At 44.7% G+C, this 26,991-nt stretch overlaps 1 long non-coding RNA gene across 2 annotated transcripts in view; it reads left to right on the forward strand.

Annotated features, from left to right (window-relative positions):
- LOC143782739 (uncharacterized) overlaps positions 1–26,081 on the forward strand; it is a 118,007-nt gene extending 91,926 nt beyond the window's left edge. For both annotated transcript variants that reach the window (XR_013217038.1, XR_013217042.1), the window contains exon 3: positions 25,629–26,081. This is a non-coding gene — a long non-coding RNA (uncharacterized LOC143782739). The remainder of the gene's footprint in view (positions 1–25,628) is intronic.
- Positions 26,082–26,991: the final 910 nt, after the last annotated feature.

Here is a 26,991-nt window from a genome sequence, read left to right on the forward strand (position 1 = left end):
GGTTTTTCAGGTTTTGCGGTCTAATTCTCTGTGTGTCAAGGGTTCTAAGTGCGTTTTTGGGGTTCAGAGAATTTCCTTTTTGGGATATATTTTTTCTCCCTCTTCCATTGAGATGGATCCTGTCAAGGTTCAAGCTATTTGTGATTGGACGCAGCCCTCTTCTCTTAAAAGTCTTCAGAAATTTTTGGGCTTTGCCAACTTTTATCGTCGATTTATTTCTGGTTTTTCGGATGTCGTTAAGCCATTGACCGATTTGACTAGACAGGGTGCTGATGTTGCTAATTGGTCCCCTGATGCTGTGGAGGCCTTTCAGGAGCTTAAGCGCCGTTTTTCTTCTGCCCCTGTGTTGCGTCAGCCTGATGTGACTCTTCCTTTTCAGGTTGAGGTCGACGCTTCTGAGATCGGGGCTGGGGCAGTGTTGTCGCAGAAAAGTTCTGACTGCGCCGTGATGAGGCCTTGTGCCTTCTTTTCCCGTAAATTTTCGCCCGCTGAGCGGAATTATGATGTTGGGAATCGGGAGCTTTTGGCCATGAAGTGGGCGTTTGAGGAGTGGCGCCATTGGCTCGAGGGGGCCAGACATCAGGTGGTGGTATTGACTGACCACAAAAATTTGATCTATCTTGAGACCGCCAGGCGCCTGAATCCTAGACAGGCGCGCTGGTCATTATTTTTCTCTCGGTTTAATTTTGTGGTATCGTACCTACCGGGTTCTAAGAATGTTAAGGCGGATGCCCTTTCTAGGAGTTTTGAGCCTGATTCACCCGGCAACTCTGACCCCACAGGTATTCTTAAGGAGGGAGTTATCTTGTCAGCCGTTTCTCCAGACCTGCGGCGGGCCTTGCAGGAGTTTCAGGCGGATAGACCGGATTGTTGTCCGCCTGATAGGTTGTTTGTTCCTGATGATTGGACCAGTAGAGTCATCTCTGAGGTACATTCTTCTGCATTGGCAGGTCATCCTGGAATTTTTGGTACCAGGGATTTGGTGGCAAGATCCTTCTGGTGGCCTTCCCTGTCACGAGATGTGCGAGGCTTTGTGCAGTCTTGTGACGTTTGTGCTCGGGCCAAGCCTTGTTGTTCTCGGGCTAGTGGATTATTGTTGCCCTTGCCTATTCCTAAGAGGCCTTGGACACACATCTCGATGGATTTTATTTCAGATCTGCCTGTTTCTCAGAAGATGTCTGTCATCTGGGTGGTGTGTGACCGTTTTTCTAAGATGGTCCATTTGGTTCCCCTGCCCAAATTGCCTTCTTCTTCCGAGTTGGTGCCCCTGTTTTTTCAAAATGTTGTTCGTTTGCATGGTATTCCTGAGAATATCGTTTCTGACAGAGGAACCCAATTTGTGTCTAGATTTTGGCGGGCATTCTGTGCTAGGATGGGCATAGATTTGTCTTTTTCATCTGCTTTTCACCCTCAGACTAATGGCCAGACCGAGCGGACTAATCAGACCCTGGAGACATATCTGAGGTGTTTTGTGTCTGCTGACCAGGATGATTGGGTTGCTTTTTTGCCATTGGCGGAGTTCGCCCTCAATAATCGGGCCAGCTCTGCCACTTTGGTGTCCCCGTTTTTCTGTAATTCGGGGTTCCACCCTCGATTTTCCTCCGGTCAGATGGAATCCTCGGATTGTCCTGGAGTGGATGCGGTGGTGGAGAGATTGCATCATATCTGGGGGCAGGTGATGGACAATTTAAAGTTGTCCCAGGAGAAGACTCAGCTTTTTGCCAACCGTCACCGTCGTGTTGGTCCTCGGCTTTGTGTTGGAGATTTGGTGTGGTTGTCTTCTCGTTTTGTCCCTATGAGGGTCTCATCTCCTAAGTTTAAGCCTCGGTTCATCGGTCCGTATAAAATATTGGAGATTCTTAACCCTGTTTCCTTCCGTTTGGACCTCCCTGCATCCTTTTCTATTCATAACGTTTTTCATCGGTCGTTATTGCGCAGGTATGAGGCACCGGTTGTGCCTTCCGTTGAGCCTCCTGCTCCGGTGTTGGTTGAGGGTGAGTTGGAGTACGTTGTGGAAAAAATCCTAGACTCCCGTGTTTCCAGACGGAGACTCCAGTATCTGGTCAAGTGGAAGGGATACGGCCAGGAGGATAATTCTTGGGTCACTGCATCTGATGTTCATGCCTCTGATCTGGTTCGTGCCTTTCATAGGGCCCATCCTGATCGCCCTGGTGGTTCTGGTGAGGGTTCGGTGCCCCCTCCTTGAGGGGGGGGTACTGTTGTGAATTTGGATTCTGGGCTCCCCCGGTGGCTACTGGTGGAATTGAACTTGTGACATCATCTTCCCTGTTCACCTGTTCTGATTAGATCTGGGTGTCGCTATATAACCTGGCTTCTCTGTTAGATGCTTGCCGGTCAACAATGTTATCAGAAGCCTCTCTGTGCTTGTTCCTGCTCCCAGACATCTACTAGATAAGTTGGACATTCGTCCATGTTTTGTTTTTGTATTTTGGTTCCAGTTCACAGCTGCAGTTTCGTTACTGTGTCTGGAAAGCTCTTGTTGATCAGGAATTGCCACTCTGGTATTATGAGTTAATGCCAGAGTCCTAAAGTAATTTCTGGATGTGTTTTGTTAGGGTTTTCTACTGACCATGAAAGTATGCTTTCTGTCTTCTGCTATCTAGAAAGCGGACCTCAAATTTGCTAAAACTATTTTCCTGCTGCGTTTGTTGTTTCATCTCATATCACCGCCAATATATGTGGGGGGCTTCTGTCTCCTTTTTGGGCATTTCTCTAGAGGTGAGTCAGGTCTTATATTTCCCTCTGCTAGCATTATTTAGTTCTCCGGCCGGCGCTGGGCATATAGGGATAAAAAGTAGGACATGCTACCTGGCTACTTCTAGATGATGCGGTAGGTTTAGTTCATGGTCAGTACAGTTACATCTTCCAAGAGCTTGTTCCTATTGAGGCTTATGCTAGTTCTCTGGCCATGGAGATCATGACAGGTCTCCATATAGTAATATCAGTGTTCGTTTTTGTCTATAGATGGTTTTTCAGTCAGAGTGCGGTCATCTGCTGATGTTCCCCTATGCTCACAATTAGGGTGCACTGTTGTGAATTTACCTTTTTGGCTCCCTCTAGTGGTTACTAGTGATTTGACTCTGGGAATGTCTGCCATCCCTTGTATGCTCACCTGGGTCGTTAGGTCAGGGGTGTTGCTATATAAGCTCCCTGGACCTTCAGTTCAATGCCTGGCAACGTTGTAATCAGAGCTAATCTGTTGTGCTCTTGTCTACTGATCCTGGTTCCTGCTAGATTAAGCTAAGTCTGCTTTCTTGCTTTTTGCTATTTGTTTTTGTTTGCATTTTTGTCCAGCTTGTACATAATCTGTATCCTTACCTTGCTGGAAGCTCTAGGGAGGCTGGAGTTCTCCCCCCGGGCCGTTAGACGGTTCGGGGGTTCTTGAATTTCCAGTGTGGATTTTTGATAGGGTTTTTGTTGACCATATAAGTTATCTTACTACATTCTGCTATTAGTAAGTGGGCCTCTCTTTGCTAAACCTAGTTCATCTCTGTGTTTGTCATTTCCTCTTACCTCACCGTTATTATTTGTGGGGGGCTTGTATCCAACTTTTGGGGTCTATTCTCTGGAGGCAAGAGAGGTCTTTGTTTTCCTCTTCTAGGGTAGTTAGTCCTCCGGCTGGCGCGAGACATCTAGCGACCAACGTAGGCATGTTCCCCGGCTACTTCTAGTGTTGGCGTTAGGAGTAGATATATGGTCAACCCAGTTACCACTGCCCTATGAGCTGGATTTTTGTACTTCGCAGACTTACTTGTTCCTCTGAGACCCTCGCCATTGGGGTCATAACAGTTTGCCAGGCCAGTATTAAATGTTAAATGCATTGCAGAAGCGGGATTATAAGAAAGAAAATTCTGAGTTTTTTTTTCTCTTTCTCATTTTTTTTTCTTTTCCCCTTTACCTCTGAGTGGCTTGTGTTTGCTGCAGACATGAATGTCCAGACCTTGATTACAGGTGTAGACCAGCTTACTGCTCGTGTGCAGGGCATACAAGATTATGTTATCAGAAATCCTATGTCAGAACCTAAGATACCGATTCCTGAACTGTTTTCCGGAGACCGATTTAAATTTAGAAATTTCAGGAATAATTGTAAATTGTTTTTGTCCCTGAGACCCTGTTCATCTGGAGACTCCGCTCAGCAAGTGAAAATTGTTATTTCTTTTTTACGGGGCGACCCTCAGGATTGGGCCTTCTCGCTGGCGCCAGGAGATCCGGCATTGGCTGATATTGATGCGTTTTTTCTGGCGCTCGGTTTGCTTTATGAGGAACCCAATCTTGAGATTCAGGCAGAAAAAGCCTTGCTGGCTATGTCTCAGGGCCAGGACGAGGCTGAAGTGTATTGCCAAAAATTTCAGAAATGGTCCGTGCTGACCCAGTGGAACGAGTGTGCATTGGCTGCAAATTTCAGAAATGGCCTTTCTGAAGCCATTAAGAATGTGATGGTGGGTTTTCCCATTCCCACAGGTCTGAATGATTCCATGGCCCTGGCAATTCAAATCGACCGGCGGTTGCGGGAGCGCAAAACCGCAAATTCCCTCATGGTGTTGTCTGAACAGGCACCTGATTTAATGCAATGTGATAGAATCCTGACTAGAAATGAGCGGAAAATTCATAGACGCCAGAATGGCTTGTGTTACTACTGTGGTGATTCTACACATGTTATCTCAGCATGCTCTAAATGTCTTACTAGGGTTGTTAGTCCTGTCGCCATTGGTAATTTGCAACCTAAATTTATTCTATCTGTAACTTTGATTTGCTCACTGTCATCGTATCCTGTCATGGCGTTTGTAGACTCAGGTGCTGCCCTGAGTCTGATGGATCTGTCATTTGCCAAGCGCTGCGGTTTTGTTCTGGAGCCATTAGAAAATCCTATCCCTCTTAGGGGTATTGATGCTACGCCTTTGGCAAAAAATAAACCGCAGTTTTGGACACAGGTTACCATGTGCATGACTCCCGAACATCGGGAGGTGATACGTTTTCTTGTTCTGCATAAGATGCATGATTTGGTTGTTTTGGGTTTGCCATGGTTACAGACCCATAATCCAGTCTTGGACTGGAAGGCAATGTCGGTGTCAAGTTGGGGCTGCCATGGAATTCATGGAGATTCCCTGCCCTTGTCTATTGCTTCTTCTACGCCCTCGGAAGTTCCGGCGTATTTGTCTGATTATCAGGATGTCTTCAGCGAGTCTAAGTCCAGTGCACTGCCTCCTCATAGGGAATGTGACTGTGCAATAGATTTGATTCCTGGCAGTAAGTTTCCTAAGGGGAGACTGTTTAATTTGTCGGTACCTGAACATACCGCGATGCGTTCATATATCAAGGAGTCTCTTGAGAAGGGGCATATCCGTCCTTCTTCTTCCCCTCTTGGTGCGGGATTCTTTTTTGTGGCCAAAAAGGACGGATCTTTGAGGCCTTGTATTGACTATCGGCTTTTAAACAAGATCACTGTCAAATTTCAGTATCCTTTGCCGCTGTTGTCAGACTTGTTTGCCCGGATTAAAGGTGCCAAGTGGTTCACCAAGATAGACCTTCGTGGTGCGTACAACCTTGTGCGCATTAAGCAAGGCGATGAATGGAAAACCGCATTCAATACGCCCGAAGGTCATTTTGAGTACTTGGTGATGCCATTTGGGCTCTCTAATGCACCTTCAGTTTTTCAGTCCTTCATGCATGACATTTTCCGGAAGTATCTGGATAAATTTTTGATTGTTTATCTGGATGATATTCTGGTTTTTTCTGATGATTGGGACTCGCATGTGGAGCAGGTCAGGATGGTTTTTAAGATTTTGCGTGAAAATTCTTTGTTTGTTAAAGGCTCAAAGTGTCTCTTTGGTGTACAGAGGGTTCCCTTTTTGGGGTTAATTTTTTCCCCTTCTGCTGTGGAGATGGACCCAGTCAAGGTCCGAGCTATTCATGATTGGACTCAACCCTCGTCAGTTAAGAGTCTTCAGAAGTTCTTGGGTTTTGCTAACTTCTACCGTCGTTTTATCGCAAATTTTTCTAGCGTTGTTAAACCATTGACGGATATGACCAAGAAAGGCTCTGATGTAGCTAACTGGGCTCCTGCCGCCGTGGAGGCTTTCCAGGAGTTGAAACGCCGGTTTACTTCGGCGCCTGTTTTGTGCCAACCTGACACCTCACTTCCCTTTCAGGTGGAGGTGGATGCTTCGGAGATTGGGGCAGGGGCCGTTTTGTCGCAGAGAGGCCCTGGTTGCTCTACTATGAGACCTTGTGCCTTTTTCTCCAGGAAGTTTTCGCCGGCAGAGCGAAATTATGATGTGGGCAATCGGGAGTTGTTGGCCATGAAGTGGGCATTTGAGGAGTGGCGTCATTGGCTCGAGGGTGCTAAGCATCGTGTGGTGGTCTTGACTGATCACAAAAATCTGATGTATCTCGAGTCTGCTAAACGCCTGAATCCTAGACAGGCCCGCTGGTCATTGTTTTTCTCCCGTTTTGACTTTGTGGTCTCGTATTTACCAGGTTCTAAGAATGTGAAGGCCGATGCTCTGTCTAGGAGCTTTGTGCCTGATGCTCCTGGAGTCGCTGAACCTGTGGGTATTCTTAAGGAAGGAGTTATCTTGTCAGCTATTTCTCCTGATCTGCGGCGTGTGTTGCAGAGATTTCAGGCTGGTAGGCCTGACTCTTGTCCATCTGACAGATTGTTTGTGCCTGCTAAATGGACCAGCAGAGTCATTTCCGAGGTTCATTCCTCAGTGTTGGCAGGGCACCCGGGAATTTTTGGCACCAGAGATCTGGTGGCCAGGTCCTTTTGGTGGCCTTCCTTGTCAAGGGATGTGCGGTCATTTGTGCAGTCCTGTGGAACTTGTGCTCGAGCTAAGCCTTGCTGTTCTCGTGCCAGCGGGTTGCTCTTGCCCTTGCCTGTCCCGAAGAGACCTTGGACACACATCTCTATGGATTTCATTTCTGATCTTCCGGTGTCTCAGGGCATGTCTGTCATCTGGGTGATATGTGATCGTTTCTCCAAGATGGTCCATTTGGTTCCTTTGCCTAAGCTGCCCTCCTCTTCTGATCTGGTTCCTGTGTTCTTCCAGAACGTGGTTCGTTTGCACGGCATTCCTGAGAATATTGTGTCGGACAGAGGATCCCAGTTTGTTTCCAGGTTCTGGCGATCCTTTTGTGGTAGGATGGGCATTGATTTGTCGTTTTCGTCCGCTTTTCATCCCCAGACTAACGGACAAACGGAGCGAACTAATCAGACTCTGGAGGCTTATTTGAGGTGTTTTGTCTCTTCTGATCAGGATGATTGGGTGACCTTCTTGCCGTTGGCTGAATTTGCCCTTAATAATCGGGCTAGTTCCGCCACCTTGGTTTCGCCATTTTTCTGCAACTCTGGTTTCCATCCTCGTTTTTCCTCGGGACATGTGGAGCCTTCTGACTGTCCTGGGGTGGATTCTGTGGTGGATAGGTTGCAGCGGATCTGGAGTCATGTGGTGGACAACTTGAAGTTGTCACAGGAGAAGGCTCAGCGTTTTGCCAACCGCCGCCGCGGTGTGGGTCCCCGACTTCGCGTTGGGGATTTGGTATGGCTGTCTTCTCGATTTGTTCCTATGAAGGTCTCCTCTCCCAAATTTAAGCCTCGCTTCATTGGTCCTTACAAGATATTGGAAATCCTTAATCCTGTATCCTTTCGCCTGGATCTTCCGGTGTCGTTTGCCATTCACAACGTATTTCATAGGTCCTTGTTGCGGCGGTACGTTGTGCCTGTGGTCCCTTCTGCTGAGCCTCCTGCTCCGGTGTTGGTTGAGGGCGAGTTGGAGTACGTGGTGGAGAAGATCTTAGATTCTCGTCTCTCCAGGCGGAGGCTTCAGTACCTGGTCAAGTGGAAGGGCTATGGTCAGGAGGATAATTCCTGGGTGGTCGCCTCTGATGTGCATGCGGCCGATTTGGTTCGTGCCTTTCACACCGCTCATCCTGATCGCCCTGGTGGTCTTGGTGAGGGTTCGGTGACCCCTCACTAAGGGGGGGGTACTGTTGTGAATTTACCTTTTTGGCTCCCTCTAGTGGTTACTAGTGATTTGACTCTGGGAATGTCTGCCATCCCTTGTATGCTCACCTGGGTCGTTAGGTCAGGGGTGTTGCTATATAAGCTCCCTGGACCTTCAGTTCAATGCCTGGCAACGTTGTAATCAGAGCTAATCTGTTGTGCTCTTGTCTACTGATCCTGGTTCCTGCTAGATTAAGCTAAGTCTGCTTTCTTGCTTTTTGCTATTTGTTTTTGTTTGCATTTTTGTCCAGCTTGTACATAATCTGTATCCTTACCTTGCTGGAAGCTCTAGGGAGGCTGGAGTTCTCCCCCCGGGCCGTTAGACGGTTCGGGGGTTCTTGAATTTCCAGTGTGGATTTTTGATAGGGTTTTTGTTGACCATATAAGTTATCTTACTACATTCTGCTATTAGTAAGTGGGCCTCTCTTTGCTAAACCTAGTTCATCTCTGTGTTTGTCATTTCCTCTTACCTCACCGTTATTATTTGTGGGGGGCTTGTATCCAACTTTTGGGGTCTATTCTCTGGAGGCAAGAGAGGTCTTTGTTTTCCTCTTCTAGGGGTAGTTAGTCCTCCGGCTGGCGCGAGACATCTAGCGACCAACGTAGGCATGTTCCCCGGCTACTTCTAGTGTTGGCGTTAGGAGTAGATATATGGTCAACCCAGTTACCACTGCCCTATGAGCTGGATTTTTGTACTTCGCAGACTTACTTGTTCCTCTGAGACCCTCGCCATTGGGGTCATAACAGTTTGCCAGGCCAGTATTAAATGTTAAATGCATTGCAGAAGCGGGATTATAAGAAAGAAAATTCTGAGTTTTTTTTTCTCTTTCTCATTTTTTTTTCTTTTCCCCTTTACCTCTGAGTGGCTTGTGTTTGCTGCAGACATGAATGTCCAGACCTTGATTACAGGTGTGGACCAGCTTACTGCTCGTGTGCAGGGCATACAAGATTATGTTATCAGAAATCCTATGTCAGAACCTAAGATACCGATTCCTGAACTGTTTTCCGGAGACCGATTTAAATTTAGAAATTTCAGGAATAATTGTAAATTGTTTTTGTCCCTGAGACCCTGTTCATCTGGAGACTCCGCTCAGCAAGTGAAAATTGTTATTTCTTTTTTACGGGGCGACCCTCAGGATTGGGCCTTCTCGCTGGCGCCAGGAGATCCGGCATTGGCTGATATTGATGCGTTTTTTCTGGCGCTCGGTTTGCTTTATGAGGAACCCAATCTTGAGATTCAGGCAGAAAAAGCCTTGCTGGCTATGTCTCAGGGCCAGGACGAGGCTGAAGTGTATTGCCAAAAATTTCGGAAATGGTCCGTGCTGACCCAGTGGAACGAGTGTGCATTGGCTGCAAATTTCAGAAATGGCCTTTCTGAAGCCATTAAGAATGTGATGGTGGGTTTTCCCATTCCCACAGGTCTGAATGATTCCATGGCCCTGGCAATTCAAATCGACCGGCGGTTGCGGGAGCGCAAAACCGCAAATTCCCTCATGGTGTTGTCTGAACAGGCACCTGATTTAATGCAATGTGATAGAATCCTGACTAGAAATGAGCGGAAAATTCATAGACGCCAGAATGGCTTGTGTTACTACTGTGGTGATTCTACACATGTTATCCCAGCATGCTCTAAATGTCTTACTAGGGTTGTTAGTCCTGTCGCCATTGGTAATTTGCAACCTAAATTTATTCTATCTGTAACTTTGATTTGCTCACTGTCATCGTATCCTGTCATGGCGTTTGTAGACTCAGGTGCTGCCCTGAGTCTGATGGATCTGTCATTTGCCAAGCGCTGCGGTTTTGTTCTGGAGCCATTAGAAAATCCTATCCCTCTTAGGGGTATTGATGCTACGCCTTTGGCAAAAAATAAACCGCAGTTTTGGACACAGGTTACCATGTGCATGACTCCCGAACATCGGGAGGTGATACGTTTTCTTGTTCTGCATAAGATGCATGATTTGGTTGTTTTGGGTTTGCCATGGTTACAGACCCATAATCCAGTCTTGGACTGGAAGGCAATGTCGGTGTCAAGTTGGGGCTGCCATGGAATTCATGGAGATTCCCTGCCCTTGTCTATTGCTTCTTCTACGCCCTCGGAAGTTCCGGCGTATTTGTCTGATTATCAGGATGTCTTCAGCGAGTCTAAGTCCAGTGCACTGCCTCCTCATAGGGAATGTGACTGTGCAATAGATTTGATTCCTGGCAGTAAGTTTCCTAAGGGGAGACTGTTTAATTTGTCGGTACCTGAACATACCGCGATGCGTTCATATATCAAGGAGTCTCTTGAGAAGGGGCATATCCGTCCTTCTTCTTCCCCTCTTGGTGCGGGATTCTTTTTTGTGGCCAAAAAGGACGGATCTTTGAGGCCTTGTATTGACTATCGGCTTTTAAACAAGATCACTGTCAAATTTCAGTATCCTTTGCCGCTGTTGTCAGACTTGTTTGCCCGGATTAAAGGTGCCAAGTGGTTCACCAAGATAGACCTTCGTGGTGCGTACAACCTTGTGCGCATTAAGCAAGGCGATGAATGGAAAACCGCATTCAATACGCCCGAAGGTCATTTTGAGTACTTGGTGATGCCATTTGGGCTCTCTAATGCACCTTCAGTTTTTCAGTCCTTCATGCATGACATTTTCCGGAAGTATCTGGATAAATTTTTGATTGTTTATCTGGATGATATTCTGGTTTTTTCTGATGATTGGGACTCGCATGTGGAGCAGGTCAGGATGGTTTTTAAGATTTTGCGTGAAAATTCTTTGTTTGTTAAAGGCTCAAAGTGTCTCTTTGGTGTACAGAGGGTTCCCTTTTTGGGGTTCATTTTTTCCCCTTCTGCTGTGGAGATGGACCCAGTCAAGGTCCGAGCTATTCATGATTGGACTCAACCCTCGTCAGTTAAGAGTCTTCAGAAGTTCTTGGGTTTTGCTAACTTCTACCGTCGTTTTATCGCAAATTTTTCTAGCGTTGTTAAACCATTGACGGATATGACCAAGAAAGGCTCTGATGTAGCTAACTGGGCTCCTGCTGCCGTGGAGGCTTTCCAGGAGTTGAAACGCCGGTTTACTTCGGCGCCTGTTTTGTGCCAACCTGACAACTCACTTCCCTTTCAGGTGGAGGTGGATGCTTCGGAGATTGGGGCAGGGGCCGTTTTGTCGCAGAGAGGCCCTGGTTGCTCTACTATGAGACCTTGTGCCTTTTTCTCCAGGAAGTTTTCGCCGGCAGAGCGAAATTATGATGTGGGCAATCGGGAGTTGTTGGCCATGAAGTGGGCATTTGAGGAGTGGCGTCATTGGCTCGAGGGTGCTAAGCATCGTGTGGTGGTCTTGACTGATCACAAAAATCTGATGTATCTCGAGTCTGCTAAACGCCTGAATCCTAGACAGGCCCGCTGGTCATTGTTTTTCTCCCGTTTTGACTTTGTGGTCTCGTATTTACCAGGTTCTAAGAATGTGAAGGCCGATGCTCTGTCTAGGAGCTTTGTGCCTGATGCTCCTGGAGTCGCTGAACCTGTGGGTATTCTTAAGGAAGGAGTTATCTTGTCAGCTATTTCTCCTGATCTGCGGCGTGTGTTGCAGAGATTTCAGGCTGGTAGGCCTGACTCTTGTCCATCTGACAGATTGTTTGTGCCTGCTAAATGGACCAGCAGAGTCATTTCCGAGGTTCATTCCTCAGTGTTGGCAGGGCACCCGGGAATTTTTGGCACCAGAGATCTGGTGGCCAGGTCCTTTTGGTGGCCTTCCTTGTCAAGGGATGTGCGGTCATTTGTGCAGTCCTGTGGAACTTGTGCTCGAGCTAAGCCTTGCTGTTCTCGTGCCAGCGGGTTGCTCTTGCCCTTGCCTGTCCCGAAGAGACCTTGGACACACATCTCTATGGATTTCATTTCTGATCTTCCGGTGTCTCAGGGCATGTCTGTCATCTGGGTGATATGTGATCGTTTCTCCAAGATGGTCCATTTGGTTCCTTTGCCTAAGCTGCCCTCCTCTTCTGATCTGGTTCCTGTGTTCTTCCAGAACGTGGTTCGTTTGCACGGCATTCCTGAGAATATTGTGTCGGACAGAGGATCCCAGTTTGTTTCCAGGTTCTGGCGATCCTTTTGTGGTAGGATGGGCATTGATTTGTCGTTTTCGTCCGCTTTTCATCCCCAGACTAACGGACAAACGGAGCGAACTAATCAGACTCTGGAGGCTTATTTGAGGTGTTTTGTCTCTTCTGATCAGGATGATTGGGTGACCTTCTTGCCGTTGGCTGAATTTGCCCTTAATAATCGGGCTAGTTCCGCCACCTTTGTTTCGCCATTTTTCTGCAACTCTGGTTTCCATCCTCGTTTTTCCTCAAGACATGTGGAGCCTTCTGACTGTCCTGGGGTGGATTCTGTGGTGGATAGGTTGCAGCGGATCTGGAGTCATGTGGTGGACAACTTGAAGTTGTCACAGGAGAAGGCTCAGCGTTTTGCCAACCGCCGCCGCGGTGTGGGTCCCCGACTTCGCGTTGGGGATTTGGTATGGCTGTCTTCTCGATTTGTTCCTATGAAGGTCTCCTCTCCCAAATTTAAGCCTCGCTTCATTGGTCCTTACAAGATATTGGAAATCCTTAATCCTGTATCCTTTCGCCTGGATCTTCCGGTGTCGTTTGCCATTCACAACGTATTTCATAGGTCCTTGTTGCGGCGGTACGTTGTGCCTGTGGTCCCTTCTGCTGAGCCTCCTGCTCCGGTGTTGGTTGAGGGCGAGTTGGAGTACGTGGTGGAGAAGATCTTAGATTCTCGTCTCTCCAGGCGGAGGCTTCAGTACCTGGTCAAGTGGAAGGGCTATGGTCAGGAGGATAATTCCTGGGTGGTCGCCTCTGATGTGCATGCGACCGATTTGGTTCGTGCCTTTCACACCGCTCATCCTGATCGCCCTGGTGGTCTTGGTGAGGGTTCGGTGACCCCTCACTAAGGGGGGGGTACTGTTGTGAATTTACCTTTTTGGCTCCCTCTAGTGGTTACTAGTGATTTGACTCTGGGAATGTCTGCCATCCCTTGTATGCTCACCTGGGTCGTTAGGTCAGGGGTGTTGCTATATAAGCTCCCTGGACCTTCAGTTCAATGCCTGGCAACGTTGTAATCAGAGCTAATCTGTTGTGCTCTTGTCTACTGATCCTGGTTCCTGCTAGATTAAGCTAAGTCTGCTTTCTTGCTTTTTGCTATTTGTTTTTGTTTGCATTTTTGTCCAGCTTGTACATAATCTGTATCCTTACCTTGCTGGAAGCTCTAGGGAGGCTGGAGTTCTCCCCCCGGGCCGTTAGACGGTTCGGGGGTTCTTGAATTTCCAGTGTGGATTTTTGATAGGGTTTTTGTTGACCATATAAGTTATCTTACTACATTCTGCTATTAGTAAGTGGGCCTCTCTTTGCTAAACCTAGTTCATCTCTGTGTTTGTCATTTCCTCTTACCTCACCGTTATTATTTGTGGGGGGCTTGTATCCAACTTTTGGGGTCTATTCTCTGGAGGCAAGAGAGGTCTTTGTTTTCCTCTTCTAGGGGTAGTTAGTCCTCCGGTGGCGCGAGACATCTAGCGACCAACGTAGGCATGTTCCCCGGCTACTTCTAGTGTTGGTGTTAGGAGTAGATATATGGTCAACCCAGTTACCACTGCCCTATGAGCTGGATTTTTGTACTTCGCAGACTTACTTGTTCCTCTGAGACCCTCGCCATTGGGGTCATAACAGTGCACCACGTAGCTGTAGTCAGGGGTACCTGGTTAGGAGCCCACTCAGATTTTTCGCCCCCCCCCCCCCCCCCCCCCCAAGCTAAAACCCTAGCTACGCCTCTGATTTTACCACATAGTATACTGGAAAGCAGGAACAAAATTTAAGTGTGCAAAAATTGTGAACAAAAATACAATTCACATTTTTGAGAATTGTTTTAATAGCGTACATTTTATGGTAAAAATGACTCTGCAGTATGATTCTACTCATCAGTTTGATTACGGCGATACCAAACATGTTAAATTTTTAAATTATTTTAGTGGTGAAAAAAAAATCAGAAACTTGCAAAACAATGTTTTTGGGTAGTGTCACTATTTTCTGAGACTGGTAACATTTTCTTTTTTCGGTTGATGGAAATGTGCGATAGCTAATCTTTTGCAGACCAAGACAGCATTTTTATTGATACAATATCGATATAGATGTGAAGTCTTGATAGCTTGTTACAGCATTATATGTAGAATTGCATCGACAAAAAACCCCCAGAATTTTTGAATTCGTAAATTTTTCTCGTTTAGGCTGTTTAACTTTTCTAAGCACAGCGATACCATTTATGTTTTTTGATGTTTTTGTTATCTTTATTTTTAATTGGGGAAAAGCGGGTGATTTGAACTTTTATGTTTTTGGGGTTTTTCTTTCATATTTTTTAAAAACTCTTTTTTTTTTTTTTACTTTCCACTGTTCTTAATAGTCCCCATAGGGGACTTGAAGCTACAATTGTCTGAACACTTGTGCTTTATACAGCGATGCCACAGCATCGCTGTATATAGCATAGATCATGGTCTCATTTGAAGCCCGGCCACAGGCAGGGTTTTAAAGAAGTTCTGTAAGGCAAGCACAGTGGGTCTTCAGCAGATCCCCTTCTGTAATAGCAACCGTGGTGTGATCATGTGACGCCGAAGGGCACATGAAATGACGCGTCCCCATGCCGACGCATGTTAGATGCCACTGTCAGGGATTGTATATATACAATATGAGTCCCCACAGTCAACCTATATACAGTATGAGCCCCACATAGTCTCTCTCTATACAAATCGTACAAAAAGAAATACAGCTTACCTAGATTCAATTCACTTTGTTATTCTTGGGTGGTGCACCGAATGCTGTGTCAGTAGGAAGCAGGAGAAACAGACGTAATATCTAACAACACTTCCATGGAAAAAAATATTTTCTTTGTTAAATCATGTTAAAATCTATTTCAAGGAAAAGAAGGGTGTAGATAGGAGAGACCTTACTCGTTTCAGACCAAAAGGTTCTTAATCATAGTGCAACACCCCATGTGAGCGACTCCATTTTATATCATGGTGGGAGGAAATGACAGTGAGTATATTACAAAGGTACAGATATAACATTTTAACCCCTTTACCCAGAAGGTGGTTTGCACGTTAATGAACAAGCCAATGTTTACAATTCTGACTAGTGTCAGTTTACGAAGTAATAACTCTGGAACTCTTCAATGGATCCCACTGATTCTGAGATAGTTTTTTCGTGACATATTGTACTTCATGATAGTGGTAAAATTTCTTCAATATAACTTTCGATTATTTGTGAAAAAAAGGAAATTTTGCAAAATTGCTGAAAATTTTGTAATTTTCAAACTTTTAATTCTTATGCCCTTAAATCAGAGAGATGTGTCACACAAAATAGTTAATAAATAACATTTCCCACATGTCTACTTTACATCAGCACAATTTTTTAAATACTTTTTTTTTTGTTAGGAAGTTATAAGGGTTAAAATTTGACCAGTGATTTCTCCTTTCCAACAAAATTTACAAAACCATTTTTTTAGGGACCACCTCACCTTTGAAGTGACTTTAAGGGGTCTATATGATAGAAACTTTGAAGGGTCTATATGATAGAAAATACTAAAAAGTTACACCATTCTAAAAACTGCACCCTTCAAGGTGCTCAAAACCACATTCAAGAAGTTTATTAACCCTTCAGGTGCTCCACAGGAATTTTTGGAATGTGGAAAAAAAAAATTAACTTTTTTCTTTAAAAAAAATTACTTTAGACCCAATTTTTTAAATTTTCACAATGCCAACAGGAAAACTGGGGGAAACCACTGTTTGGGCACACAGCAGGGCTTGGAAGGGAAGGAGTGCCATTTAACTTTTTAAATGCAAAATTTGCTGGAACAATTAGCGGTTGCCATGTCGTGTTTAGAGAGCCCCCTGATGTGCCTAAACAGTGAAAATCCCCCACAATTGACATCATTTTGGAAACTAGACCCCTCAGGGAACTGATCTAGATGTACACTGTGTGCAGAATTATTAGGCAAGTTGTATTTTGATCACATGATACTTTTTATACATGTTGTCCTACTCCAAGCTGTTCAGGCTTGAGAGCCAACTACCAATTAAGTAAATCAGGTGATGTGCATCTCTGTAATGAGGAGGGGTGTTGTCTAATGACATCAAAACCCTATATAACATGTGCTTAATTATTAGGCAACTTCCTTTCCTTTAGCAAAATGGGTCAGAAGAGAGATTTGATGGACTCTGAAAAGTCCAAAATTGTGAGATGTCTTGCAGAGGGATGCAGCAGTCTTGAAACTGCCAAACTTTTGAAGCGTGATCACTGAACAATCAAGCGTTTCATGGCAAATAGCCAACAGGGTCATAAAAAGCGTGTCGGGCAAAAAAGGCACAAAATAACTGTCCATGAATTGAGGAAAATCAAGCGTGGAACTGCCAAGATGCCATTTGCCACCAGTTTTGCCATATTTCAGAGCTGCAACGTTACTGGAGTAACAAAAAGCACAAGGTGTGCAATACTCAGGGACATGGCCAAGGTAAGAAAGGCTGAAAAGCGACCACCTTTGAACAAGAAACATAAGATAAAACGTCAAGACTGGGCCAAGAAATATCTTAAGGCTGACTTTCCAAAGGTTTTGTGGACTGAAGAAATGAGAGTGACTCTTGATGGGCCAGAGGCTGGATCAGTAAAGGGCAGAGAACTCCACTCCAACTCAGACGTCAGCAAAGTGGAGGTGGGGTACTGATATGGGCTGGTATAATCAAAGATGAACTTGTGGGACCTTTTCGGGATGAGGATGGAGTGAAGCTCAACTCCCAGACCTACTGCCAGTTTCTGGAAGACAACTTCTTCAAGCATTGGTACAGGAAGAAGTCAGTATCGTTCAAGAAAAACATGATTTTCATGCAGGACAATGCTCCATCACATGCCTCCAACTACTCCACAGCGTGGCTGGCCAGAAAGTTCTCAAAGAAGAAAAAATAATGACATGGCCCCCTTGTTCACCTGATCTGAACCCCGTAGAGAACCTGTGGTCCCTCATAAAATGTGAGATCTACAGGGAGGGAAAACAGTACACCTCTCGGAACAGTGTCTGGGAGGCTGTGGTGGCTGCTGCACACAATGTTGATCATAAACAGATCAAGCAACTGACAGAATCTATGGATGGAAGGCTGCTGAGTGTCATCATAAAGAAAGGTGGCTATATTGGTCACTAATTTTTTGGGGTTTTGTTTTTGCATGTCAGAAATGTTTATTTCTAAATTTTGTGCATTTATATTGGTTTACCTGGTGAAAGTAAACAAGTGAGATGGCAATATATTTGGTTTTTATTAAGTTGCCTAATAATTCTGAACAGTAATAGTCACCTGCACAAACAGATATCCTCCTAAGATAGCCAAATCTAAAAAATCCCACTCCAACTTCCAAAAATATTAAGCTTTGATATTTATGATTTTTTTTTTTTGGGGGGGGGGGTTGATTGAGAACATAGTTGTTGATCAATAATAAAAATAATCCTCTAAAATACAACTTGCCTAATAATTCTGCACACAGTGTATGGTGAGCACATTAAACCTTTAGGTGCTTCACAGAAGCTTATAACGTTGAGCCATGAAAAAAAAAAAAATCACATTTTCCCCACAAATATGTTTTAGCCCCAATTTTTGCATTTTCATAAGGGTAACAGGAGAAATTGCACCATACAATTTGTTGTGCAATTTCTCCTGAATACGCCGATACTCCATATGAGGGAGAAAATTATTGTTTGGGCGCATGGCAGGGGTCGGAAGGGAAGGAACATCATTTGACTTTTTGATTGTGAAATTTCCTGGAATCCTTATCAGATCCCATGTCCCGTTTGGAGAGCCCCTGATGTACCTAAACAGTGGAAACCTCCACAAGTTACCCCATTTTGGAAAGTAGACCCCTGAAGGAATGTATTTAGATGTGTGGTGAACACCTTGAACCCCCAAGTGCTTCACAGAAGTTTATAACGTTGAGCTGTAAAAATACGAGTACAAGCATCCAGCCAGGACCCACTCTTTCATGTAGCACGCCTGGGGGTAAAGGGAGATGAGTACCTCTACCCTGGCTACAATTGGCGTAGTTGGCAGGATCAAATATTGCATTTAAGGCTTCTTTCACACTTCCGTCTTTCTTTTTCCGTCACAATCCGTCGTTTTGTGAAAAAAAACCGGATCCAGCAAATGGTGCTGCTGGATCCGTTTTTTTTCTCATAGACTTGTATTAGCGACGGATTGTGACGGATGACCACACTTTTCATCCGTAGTGCACTGGATCAGTCGTAAAATTGCTGTCCGTCGGGCGGAGAAAACGTACAGAGGAACGTTTTTTCTGCACGTCGGAAAATTGCTCAGCGACGGATGCTGCGCTGTCCGTCGGCTATAATGGAAGCCTATGGGTGCAGGATCCGTCGCCGACTGTGAAAAGCAGGAATCCAGCGACGGATGCCGTGTTTTCAAACTGATCATGTGCGGAAGAATTTCCCGTCAGGGAAATTCTCTCTCGCTCGCTCTCTCTCTTTTTACTATTGATGCTGCCTATGCAGCATCAATAGCAAAAAGATATAATGTTAAAAATAATAATAATAAAAAAAATCGTGATATTCTTACTTTCCGTCATCCTGCGCGGCCCCCGCAGCCTTCCTGCGGGCCCCCCCTATGCTCACGATGCTGCTGGCAGCTCCGGTTCCCAGTGATGCATAGCAAAATGACCTTATGACGTAGCGGTCTCGTGAGACCGCTATGTCATCACAGGTCATTGTCTCGCTATGCATCTCTGGGAACTGGAGCTGTCGGCAGCATCGCGAGCACCGGGAAGGCTGCAGGGGCTGTGCGGGACACCGGAAGGTAAGAATATCACGATTTTTTCTTATTTATTTTTTATTATTTTTATCATGGGTTGTGTTGTGTATGCGTTTTCACAGCAAAAAACCGCGGCGAAGACGCATACACAACGTGTGCACTCAGCCTTCTAGGATGCACTGGAACTGTCAAAAAAAACGGCTCCACTGCATCCCTTTTTTACAATCAGCACAGGATCCGTCTTTTCAACATTTTGACAGATCCTGTGCAGATTGTAAAAACGGAAGTGTGAAAGAGGCCTAAGAAACAAACACAGTGTGAAGAAGACTTGAGTATTGGGGAAAATGGTGATGGTGGAATGGACTAAGATGGTGCTGAGCAAGGACTGCAAGATGGAGTTCAGTGTCGCGAAATGGCGAGACAACTGCAAATTGTGAGTGTAACAGAGGCAAAAGGGCGCAAAACGGAATCCAGCACTTCATCAGGTATGCCTACAGTGGGGAATGCCCAACCAACAGCGCGGGAGTAAGGTAGAAGGAAAAGATTCACCCAGTAAGGTGTGACCTGGGGAAACAGGCAGGGACTTTCAAGAAATGGAATGGTGAGTCCGGACAGACTCCACCCATTGAAAGGTGGGACTAACAGGCCCCAGGAGGCAGAGGAGACAATATCATTCATGGGTTGTATGTCGACGAGCGAACAGCCGTGCATGATCATGGCGGAATGGTATAAGCACCTGATGGTGGAAGAAGGTGCTGCGGACATAGAGCTGGCTGGCTCCCTTGCAGAAGAGGCAGAAACTGATGGCAGGGACCCAGAGCAGGTTGGCTCCAGATGGGGCCCCAAGGTAGGATATGGCCTACATGTTGGAGTTTTCCAAGGACTGAGAGGAGAAGAGAGAGTCCGGCGGCTTGCTAATGACCTAAGCTGTTTGAGCTGGTTGATGGAGGAGGGAAGGCAGGATACCTGGACTAAAGATGTGCTGACGAGTCCGTTGGCTGAGCGCTACTGAGACTTGGCATCCTGAGGTTTAGTCACTAACTATAACTTCCATCAAGGCCATAGGTTAATTTGGGAGTTTGGAACTAACCATGATAATTCTGTGGAAAGAAGAATGGTGAATATAGAATATCTGCTGCGAGGGTAGTGTGACCTCATGGCGGGCACGCAGGACCGTTTCCTGAAACTGGATGGTCGTCACGGATTGTACTCGGTTTGTGTGATTTGTAAGGAATGGGACTCTGCTTGGCAGTGGTGGAGGACTGTATTGCCAAGTTTTTAACACTTAGGTTCGGATACGGCTTTAAAGAAGGCTACTACATGCCATTTAACTCAGTTTTATTTAAAAGTACAAAATTAAAGGAATAGTATGATTGCGTACACTTTGTCATATTTTAACATACAATGGTTAAGTACATATAAAGATTAAGTACATATATACACAGTGTCACCAAGGAGCTATTTAAACATCCGTAAGTAATGGAAAACTGACTGAACAAAGAACTAGTCTGAACTAGTGCATACCAAAAACAACTCACATAGCAAATAAAGAAAAAGGTTGCACTAAATTGCACTAAAGCAAGGTCAATGTGAAATACATGAAGTGTGAATAGCATAATGGCTTTTGAAATTCATGAATAAGCACATAAGATGCTTAGCACAAAATTTGGCCAAAAAATGTGAGCCCATCCAGCAACTTCAAGGTAATCTCATGGATCGGATGCCTAGTGTGAACACTTACCTCTGGCAATATCTAATAGGCTTTACTAAGATATTAGCCAGAAGTAAGTGTTCACACTAGGCAGTTAGGTCAGGGACGCATCCGATCCATGAGATTACCTTGACGTTGCTGGATGGGCTCACATTTTTTGACCAAATTTTGTGCTAAGCATCTTATGTGTTTTTTCATAAATTTCAAAAGCCCTTATGCTATTCATACTTCATGTATTTCACATTGACCTTGCTTTAGTGCAACCTTTTTCTTTATTAGCTATTTAAACATCATCCACCTGGAATATCAGAGAAGCAACCACCAAGACAGAGAACTGGAAATTTCACAACACTGCATGGGTGTCACCACTTATGCAGGTATTACAATACTGTACATGTATACGTACAGGCACACAACTTCTGCTTCTATCTTAGTCATGTCTGGCCTCCTATAGTGATTTGCACTATGTGATAAGTTTGGTTCACCCTTGCCCTCCATTGGCCAGCCTTTGGAATAAGATGAATCAGAGATACAAGGCAAACATCAGACAACGGGGCAATAAACCCAAACAATTCAAAAGCTCCCAAGGATAACATAAATCAACAGAAGACAGAGGTTAAATAATTCTCCATATTTTACAATAACAAACAACAAATATAGGACTGTTTGTGAGGTAAAAACCTTCAGACAATGGGAGTAAACAGTTCTCAAAATTTTGTCACTATGAACATTGTCTGTCTGTAAATGTATGACCAGCAATGCTGTTCTGAACATAAGGATGAATGACCTCGGGGAGATCAAAACATCCAACACCGCGGAGACACCATCACGTGTTTCTCAACGCAGTGATCCAGAACACTGCCCCCATCCCTTATGGGAAATATGCAAATGCATGTAGAAAAGCCGCGGAGACACCATCACGTATTTCTCAACGCAAGCAATGAATAGCCAGGTCTTTCATCGGGAAGGAACAACCACGGGAAGGGCAGCATCCAATAAAGGAAAACCACCTATGCCAAAACATGGTATCCATCCACAGACAGCTGTTTCAGGGTATTTGCCCCTCATCAGTGTGGAGTAGGAAACTGGCTACTAGGAGCAGTGCCTAGTGAAAAGGCTATGAACATAAGGATGAATGACCTCGGGGAGATCAAAACATCCAACACTGCAGAGACACCATCACGTGTTTCTCAACGCAGTGATCCAGAACACTGCCCCCATCCCTTATGGGAAATATGCAAATGCATGTAGAAAAGCCGAGGAGACACCATCACGTGTTTCTCAACGCAAGAAATGAATAGCCATCAATAAAGGAAAACTACATATCCATCCACAGACAGCTGTTTCGGGGTATTTGCCCTTCATCAGTGTGGAGTAGGAAACTGGCTACTAGGAGCAGTGCCTAGTGAAAAGGCTATGAACATAAGGATGAATGACCTCGGGGAGATCAAAACATCCATTATTGGATGCTGCCCTTCCCGTGGTTGTTCCTTCCCGGTGAAAGACCTGGCTATTCATTGCTTGCGTTGAGAAACACGTGATGGTGTCTCCGCGGCTTTTCTACATGCATTTGCATATTTCCCATAAGGGATGGGGGCAGTGTTCTGGATCACTGCGTTGAGAAACACGTGATGGTGTCTCCACGGTGTTGGATGTTTTGATCTCCCCGAGGTCATTCATCCTTATGTTCATAGCCTTTTCACTAGGCACTGCTCATAGTAGCCAGTTTCCTACTCCACACTGATGAGGGGCAAATACCCTGAAACAGCTGTCTGTGGATGGATACCATGTTTTGGCATAGGTGGTTTTCCTTTATTGGAAGCTGCCCTTCCCGTGGTTGTTCCTTCCCGGTGAAAGACCTGGTTATTCATTGCTTGCGTTGAGAAACACGTGATGTTGTCTCCGCGACTTTTCTACATGCATCAGCAATGCTGTTCTGTCATGGTTTGAATGCATTCTGTAAATTTCAATATGGACTCAAAATATCCATTTTTATATTCACACTACAATCCACCCATGGCTATTCTGAACCATGCATTATTTATACAACGTACCATACCCTAAGGAGATGATTTTAGCGGATGACTGACATAACGATAATAATGGAAGTGTACACTGTATATAACAATACAAAACAATGCATGCACAAATTATAGCAAAATTTACTATTGTATGTGAAGTTTTGGGTCACATCTTATATATCTTCATCTTGAGTACATACCCCTATCAGCTTTGTCCATAACTGTAAATGGGATGGTATGGCCAACAGACAAGTTTCTTATATATTGGTAGCAGTAGTAGTCTTTGTCATATAAAAATGGCTAGTTTTCCCCAACTGAGCCAAGTAAATCCATAGATTCTGTTGGTTTTTCCTTAAAGCCCCATTTTCCATGGTTGGTCTCTCGGTTTTTGGTCTGAAGATCTCGGGTAGTGACGAAAGTTGAAAGAACCATGCACACGGTAGCTGCAACGATGCACCATTTCCAGATTTTGATCTATAGGAATAATGTATATTATTCTCTCAGGAAAATCCTGCAACTTTCCTATTTTTGAAGTGACTTCCATTGTCACTTTGAATCAGTATTGCGATACTGTAGTACAATACCATTGTTTCCAAAGTCTTAATAGTACTGTTAGCGTTGGACATTTTCCAGGGACAAACCAACATACAGTCCAGACCAAAAGTTTGGACACACCTCATTTAAAGATTTTTCTGTATTTTTATGACTATGAAAATTGTACATTCACACTGAAGGCATCAGAACTATGAATTAACACATGTGGAATTATATACTGTACTTAACAAAAAAGTGTGAACAACTGAAAATATGTCTTATAGTCTAGGTTCTTCAAAGTAGACACCTTTTGCTTTGATGACTGCTTTGCACACTTTTGGCATTCTCTTGATGAGCTTCAAGAGGTAGTCACCGGGAATGGTCTTCCAACAATCTTGAAGGAGTTCCCAGAGATGCTTAGCACTTGTTGGCCCTTTTGCCTTCACTCTGCGGTCCAGCTCACCCCAAACCATCTCGATTGGGTTCAGGTCTGGTGACTGTGGAGGCCAGGTGATCTAGCGTAGCACCCCATCACTATCTTTCTTGGTCAAATAGCCCTTACACAGCCTGGAGGTGTGTTTGGGGTCATTGTCTTGTTGAAAAATAAATGATGGTCCAACTAAACGCAAACCGGATGGAATAGCATGCCGCTGCAAGATGCTGTGGTAGCCATGCTTGTTCAGAATGCCTTCAATTTTGAATAAATCCCAGCAAAGCACCCCCACACCATCACACCTTCTCCTCCATGCTTCACGGTGGGAACCAGGCATGTAGAGTCCATCCGTTCACCTTTTCTGCGTCGCACAAAGACACGTTGGTTGGAACCAAAGATCTCAAATTTGGACTCATCAGACCAAAGCACAGATTTCCACTGGTCTAATGTCCATTCCTTGTGTTCTTTAGCCCAAACAAGTCTCTTCTGCTTGTTGCCTGTCCTTAGCAGTGGTTTTCTAGCAGCTATTTTACCATGAAGGCCTGCTGCACAAAGTCTCTTAACAGTTGTTGTAGAGATGTGTCTGCTGCTAGAACTCTGTGTGGCATTGACCTGGTCTCTAATCTGAAGGCCTGCTGCACAAAGTCTCTTCTTAACAGTTGTTGTAGAGATGTGTCTGCTGCTAGAACTCTGTGTGGCATTGACCTGGTCTCTAATCTGAGCTGCTGTTAACCTGCAATTTCTGAGGCTGGTGACTCGGATAAACTTATCCTCAGGAGCAGAGGTGACTCTTGGTCTTCCTTTCCTGGGGCGGTCCTCATGTGAGCCAGTTTCTTTGTAGCGCTGGATGGTTTTTGCCACTGCACTTGGGGACACTTTCAAAGTTTTCCCAATTTTTCGGACAGACTGGCCTTCATTTCTTAAAGTAATGATGGCCACTCGTTTTTCTTTACTTAGCTGCTTTTTTCTTGCCATAATACAAATTTTAACAGTCTATTCAGTAGGACTATCAGCTGTGTATCCACCAGACTTCTGCACAACACAACTGATGGTCCCAACCCCATTTATAAGGCAAGAAATCCCACTTATTAAACCTGACAGGGCACACCTGTGAAGTGAAAACCATTCCCGGTGACTACCTCTTGAAGCTCATCAAGAGAATGCCAAGAGTGTGCAAAGCAGTCATCAAAGCAAAAGGTGGCTACTTTGAAGAACCTAGAATATAAGACATACTTTCAGTTGTTTCACACTTTTTTGTTAAGTATATAATTCCACATGTGTTAATACATAGTTTTGATGCCTTCAGTGTGAATATACATAGTCATGAAAATACAGAAAAATCTTTAATTGAGGTGTGTCCAAACTTTTGGTCTGTACTGTATACCCAGAATATGTATTCACAGCCATGCACACATATACACATCCTCCATTCTTTGGAAGAGGGCCAATGTAGTCCATTTGCCATATTTGCCCAGGACGTTTTCCTCGAGCTATCTGGCCTCTCGCCACATGAGGAATTGGTCTCTGTTGTGAATGTTGGTACACTGGACACTTAATGATGGTTTCCTTTATCAAATCTAACCTCATGGGCACCCCTCTGGTCTGTGCCAATTGGTAAGTAGCTTTTTCTCCCAGGTGTCCAGATTTCTGGTGTGCCCACTGCGTCAATCCGAGCAGTCCCTCAGTGGTGTCAGTCTTTTTACTGGATTCAGCGACTGATATTTTGGAATGTTCATCTGCTGAGTTGAAGAGTCTTTCCAGTGTATCTGAAGCACAATGAGCATTAACATGAAACACAGTCACTTTAATTCTTTGTACGATTGCCCAGATATCTTCACACAACTCTTTTCCCCATGCTTTGCTATATATACTGGGAACAATCATTACAGGGTACATTGTAGTAGGAAGATTTCCAACCTTTAATGATATTTTTGTCTGAACTGCCTCAATTTGCTTGCCACCTAATCCTGTAATTATAACCTTGCGCCCACTGAATTGTTTTGGATTTCCATAAATCATACTGGCCTCCGCCCCCATATCTACCAAAGCTTTAACTTATTGCTTGTTTTTATTTTTCCAGTTAATCACCAAATCTACGTGGGGGCGTCTATCCATTTCTGGGGCGTGGCCAGCAAGTCAATCTCTCTTATCTTTTTTCCCCATCGATCCTCCATTTCCGATGAAGACTTCTTGGTAGGAGAAAATGATGTTGGGCTTTGAATTACTGTACTAAGAATATGACTTCAGTATAAAGATCCTCAAACCCCGGTTCTGTGAGCTTTGATGGAGATGAAGAGGGAGTGGGCCCTGTCTCTCCCCGTGTCCTGTCTCGCACCCGCTGTGGAGATTCAGAATTTTACTGTAACCTATTTGTTATGTGAAACATCTGGCTTTTTAGTACGTCCTCTCTTTTGATAGAATTTACACATCTCATCAGTACCAATCCCATCTATTTTATCTCTGTGGATGCCATCCTTTATTAAAGGCCATAAATATATCTTTCCGGGTATTAAAGGATCTAGATTTCTAATTACTTTTGACATCATCGTACTGTTCTTCAGAGGGAAAATTACCCTTTTGTTTGGGACCCCAATCTCCCAGATCCCCTGTCGAATTGCCTCCAATGTACTGGCGATTGTTTTCTCAGTCTGATTTCCCATTAGAATCATCATGATATGTTTATAAGCTGGAGGGGCATTTCTAATGATATGGTTCCTAACAGATACACTTCCAACAACTTGCATATATCATAGGTGCTTGTTGAAATAGCATTTTTCATTACCTCCTCCTTCAACCTCTAAGCACAATCTTTCAAAGTAAACTTTGGTTTTTCACTGGGCGGCCAGTTCGCCTCACATGGGTATGCTGCAATGCCATAGCCACAACATCAAGCATAGTACATACCATACTATAGGTTCATGACTGAGTTGGACAAATTTGGGGCCATCCACAGCATCCAACTGTACTCCATGAGCTCTCATCTCCCATAATCTGCCCAAGCTACCAGGGTTCATTTGGCTTTTGAGAAAAATGATCATGAAGGTCATTAAGCTCCTGCTGACTGTAATCCTCTTCAGCATTCTTGGTCCTGTTTACCTGGAGCTGTCTCTACAATCCTCCGATATAGGATGAACTTTCACTGGGTTAAGGGGAGGATCAATTTCCCTGTTCCCATGGAAATGTTCATCCTCAGACTCGGGATCGGTGATCTTTTCGGAGTCATTTGAATTCCAAACATCACTGATCAGGGTTCTACTCTGTTCCTGCTTTGGCTATGGCCAAAGCTACTTTCTTTTTCTTTACCTTTCCTTGCCTCTTTCTGTATTCATACTCCGCTACAAATATGACAGCCTTTTTTGCAACATGCTGATATCCATCACATTTGTCCATTAATAACTTATTCTGACATTGTGGTATAACCAATGCATTCTGGGCCTCACACA

Source organism: Ranitomeya variabilis, chromosome 1 (genome assembly GCF_051348905.1).
Source record: "Ranitomeya variabilis isolate aRanVar5 chromosome 1, aRanVar5.hap1, whole genome shotgun sequence".
Taxonomy (NCBI): domain Eukaryota; kingdom Metazoa; phylum Chordata; class Amphibia; order Anura; family Dendrobatidae; genus Ranitomeya; species Ranitomeya variabilis.